The sequence below is a fragment of the Mastomys coucha genome, unplaced genomic scaffold (genome assembly GCF_008632895.1).
Source record: "Mastomys coucha isolate ucsf_1 unplaced genomic scaffold, UCSF_Mcou_1 pScaffold16, whole genome shotgun sequence".
In the NCBI taxonomy this organism is placed as follows: Eukaryota; Metazoa; Chordata; class Mammalia; order Rodentia; family Muridae; genus Mastomys; species Mastomys coucha.
In genome coordinates, this window is record NW_022196898.1 from 72,320,960 (window position 1) to 72,326,157 (window position 5,198).

Below are 5,198 nucleotides of genomic sequence, written 5' to 3' on the forward strand. Positions count from 1 at the left end.
TGAAAATACTTTCTGGGCCTTTGAGCTAAGAATCTTCATTTATTATTATTATTCTTAAGTTTGTTCTTTTCATGGGGTCCCAGATTTCTTGGATGTTTTCTTTCATGAACTTTATAGATTTAACATTTATTTGACTGATGTGTTGATTTCTTAAGTTGTATCTTCTAAGCATGAGATTCTCTCTTCCATCTCTTCTGTTCTGTTAGCAATGATTGCCTCTGCAATTCCTGTTCTCCTCCCTAGGTTTTCCTTCTCCAGGATTCCCTTGGCTTATTGCTTCTATTTCCACTTTCAGGTCTTGAACAATTTTGTTCATTTCCTTCACGTTTGATTGTATTTCCCTGTATTTCTTTAAGGAAATCATTCGTTTCATCTTCAAATGCTTCTATATGTATATAAGATAGAATTCAAGATTATCTTTTTTGTGCTTTGGCTTTGTAAGAATACCCAGGGTTTGCTTTAGAAGGAGAGCTGGGCTTTGGTGTTACCATATCACTCTGGCTATTGTTTATTGTGTTCTTATGCTGATCTTTAAACATCAGGTTTTTTTTAGTGTTGTCTGGAAGGTAGGCAAAGCTGTAGGGCTAATGATGGAGTTCAGGAACAGTATGCTAGCGATTTCTGCTGGCTGTTCCCCAGGTAGATCTAAATGTTCCTAGAGCCAGATTGGACACACAGCATGTTGCTCACCTCTACTGGCTGTGGCCTAGGTAGACCCAGCAGGCAGGGATATGGTGGGAAAGGGATGTAATCTGGATATTCCTGGCATCCAGTAAGCTTCTTGCAGTGGGTTGGAGGCAGCAAAGCCATGGGCAAGACAATGGAATTCAGAGGACAGTATGCAACTCACCTTTGCTGGCTGTTCATATTTTCTTTCTGTATTTCTATTATTGAGATGGACATGAAATTGCTTAGAATTACAGGAGTGTTGACTATGAACACTGAAATCAACTTGCTAGCATCTATTAAGGAAGCAAAAGAATACTAAACTTTACATTATTAAATTTGGCTTAATTTTATAGTCATATTGACTATAAAATTTTGCATCATATATTATGACCCAAAAACTCATGATAGATATTTGCCATAAGATATACTTAACTGAATTGACTATCATGACTTTATATTTTAGGCTGTGATGTATTTATGTCTAGAAGGCACAGTTAATTACTAAATACTACTACTATCACAACAACATCAACAACAACAGCAGCCACTACTACTACTACTGCTTCTTTAAGAATTTCGGGCTGATGAGATGGCTCAGTGATTAAGAGCACTAATTGCTCTTCTGAAGGACCTGAATTCGAATCCCAGCAACCACATGGTGGCTCAAAACCATCTGTGATGAGATCTGACGCCCTCTTCTGGTGTGTCTGAAGACAGATACAGTGTACTTACATATAATAATAAATAAATCTTTAAAAAAAGAATTTCATACATTTTATTTTAATCACACTCTCCCCTCATCTCCTTCCAGATAAAATCCATACCCACTCCACTCTGGGTCTTTATTTGCAATTACTTAGCCCACAAAGTCCAATTAATATAGCCTATATACTGTTGAGTGTGTGAACAATTACTCCTCCCTAGTATCATAGTGGTATAAGAGTTATGGCAGTAATCAGGAACTTCTCAATTGACTTAAGGTCTATTCTACACATAGGACCCACATTTGGCTCAGTTTTCTGGTCCAATTTAGAGAAGTTATAGGACATAGGAACAACGAACTATGATTATGATTAGTATGCTAGATATGCAAAGTATTAAATTCCCTCCAATGACTTATCACTATGGCATCATATGTATGTATGTATGTATATATATATATATGTATATATATATATATAATCTTAAAACAATATCGGAAGAAAGTAGATTTTTCTTTATACAGAAACTACAACTGGTCAATGTGGAACCTTACATCGCTCCAAAGGTTGACCTGATTCGGGTGGTAAAGAATTAAAAAATGAAACATGGATATAAGCACAGAACAATTGAAACCTGGTTGACTTGGCTCTCAGATTGACAAGTCACAGCTTCCCAGAAGCTCAGTAGCATAGGCAAGAAGTTAGTTTTTGGGTATGCCTGAATCAGGAGGCAGAGTTTATTACATATAGTTGACCAAGAATGTGGGCTTAACTAATTATGGTAGGAACATTACGTGGAGGAGAACATTCTTCAGCCATAAATTTCCAAGATAGGAATGCTGGGAATTTTCTTCACATATTATTAGCATTTCATATGGAGGACAGCAAAGATTTGTTACCCTTCTGAGCTGACCCCTTCATTTATCTCTCACTCTGAAACTGGTCTTCTTTGATTATAACTTGTTACCCCTCCAACACACACACACACACACACACACACACAGACACAGACATATACACACACACTACACACACAAATACACATACACATACATGCACATACACATACACACACATATACACACATACATACACATACACACATACACACACACAAATACACATACATGCACATATACATACACACATACACACATACATACACATACATACATATATACATACACACATATACACACATATACACACATACACACATATACACACATACACACACAAATACACATATACATACATGCACAAACACATACACATATACACACATACACACATATACACACATACACACACAAAAACACATATACATACATGCACATACACATACACATATACACACATATACATACACATATATATACACATATACATACATATACACACATACACACACATACGCACACATATACACACTCACATACACATATACACATACACACACAAATACAAACACACAAATATACACACATATACATACACATATACACACACAAATACAAACACACACATACACACATACATACATACACATACACACACAGAGACACATACACATATACACACACTACAAACATACACACAAATACACACACAGAGACACACATACACGTATATACACAAATATACACATGTGCATATGCACATATACACACATACACACACATACACACATATACATACATACACATACACCCATATACACACATATACACACAGACACACACATATACAGACACATATACACACACATACACACATATATGCACATACATACACACATACACACACACACAAAGAGAGAGACAGAGACAGAGACAGAGAGATTACTTATTGTGATATGTGTGTACACAGTTTCAGGGTTGACCACTTTTTAGTGGGGCTTACCCTTGGCAGAAGCTACACCTCTCTTTCTCAGAAGTCAGTGGTTGCCTTTAGTTCTTTATTTAGAGGTGAGATCCAAAGAATTTTCACTAGAAATTACAAAGCCACACTCATGATACCTCAACATTTTTTCCTAAAGAAATCCAGAGCAATAATTGGGACATTTAATAGAAGAATTGATCTCTTCTGATTTGAGCTGTATCTCAATTACACTGTACATGGTAAGAATTCTTCCTTGGGTATACTCGGAAGAAATAAATTTATGTGAAACTGAAAAATTATTTAGTATTCAGCATAGTATGCCAAGAAAAGGCACTAACTCATAGTAAGTGAAAATTCACCAGGCACTCCATAAAGTTTCAGTTCATCCTGACTTTGTAGAAAATGTCCAGAAGTAAATTAAAGCATAAGTTTTACTCACTGAAATCGACGAAGTAGACCTTCCTTCCTACTGCAGTGATGTTCCCTGACATACTAGGAAGCAGGCCTGGTAGGTTTACATCCACAGACATTTTCAATGTGTGTATAAGGATTTATTGCAGTGAGAGCACCCTGAAAACATTTTCTAAGCAGGGACTAAGATTGTTATCTTTGGGAAAGGGAATGACAGTACTGGAGGCTTAAGTCACTGCTTCAGACACCACATGACAATGTTTCATTTACTCCTTAGAGTTTTTTCAGCTCCACTTAAAATCACAATATATTAATTTCAAATTTCATTCTATTATGTTTGTTTTAATATAATGTTTGGTCATATTTGGTAGAAAATATAGAAATATTAATAAAAAATTAATACGAAGCACAATAACTGTACTTCCCTAGATTGTTCTAAGACTATAATTGCTTCTTTCTTTATGAATCAATGCAGTCTTCCATTGTAGTTATTAAACACACATCTAACAGTTTTAGTCTCAGTTGTTTGCCTCACACCCTAATATCCATGCTTTTTGATGGTATACTTGAGCCCTATGATTAGATTAAAAATCAATCATAAGGTTGCAATAATTCATCCTGTTGTGTGGGGCAATCATTCTCATCCATCCTCATGATCAATAGCATCAACTTCCCTAACAAGGAAAAAACTCTGATTTCCCTGTTGGTTATCAAACATGAAGATCCAAGACTATCCAAATGGAATATGGATATTGAGTTTTATGATATTCCGACCAACGTTGCTCATAGAAGAAGTATTCTTTGGTTGGGATGAAGTGTTCCAAGTTGCTGTAAGTTAGAAATGTGAAGTCAGGAAGTACAAAAAATGAGTAACAATGAGTGGGCCCACTGCCAAGTCGATCCAATCATGGTTCCTTGATGTATGTGCAACAGCATTGGTAAAATTATGTACTGTATCTTAAAAAGAGATTGCCCTTGTAGGGTTTTCTTTAAACTAATGCTTTAGCTGAGTCATCAGGGAGCCAGTTCCCTGACTATTAAATCAACAATTTGTCTAACATAGTATATGATAGTATCCTCATAGGTTTTAAAGCATAATCATTTTCACAACTCTTTTGACATACAGTGAGGTAATTTGTTATAGATAATGCTACCCAAGATTCTTTTCAGTTACTATCCTCTGTAAACATTCATGTAGTAGTGCTGGTAAAGACATCAGAAAAAGAAGTCCACGTTTGTGAGATGCTCCAATCACAATGCATCTCAGTAGTTTATTGTGGAGAGTTTTAAACAGTGGTTCCATATTTATCACTAACACTGACACATCAAGCATTCAGTAGGAGTAGAACTAAATAATATTGGTAATGGCAGATTAATGAGAGTGTATACAGACACAGTTTTTACCTCTTCTAAAGCTTTAGAATTTTCTAGTGTGAGTATAATTAAAACTGGAGTGTTTCAGTATTAAGACTGGTTTAGTGTGCATCTTTTAGAACATATTGTGTAGTGAACTACGTAGTTATCTCCATGATTTAA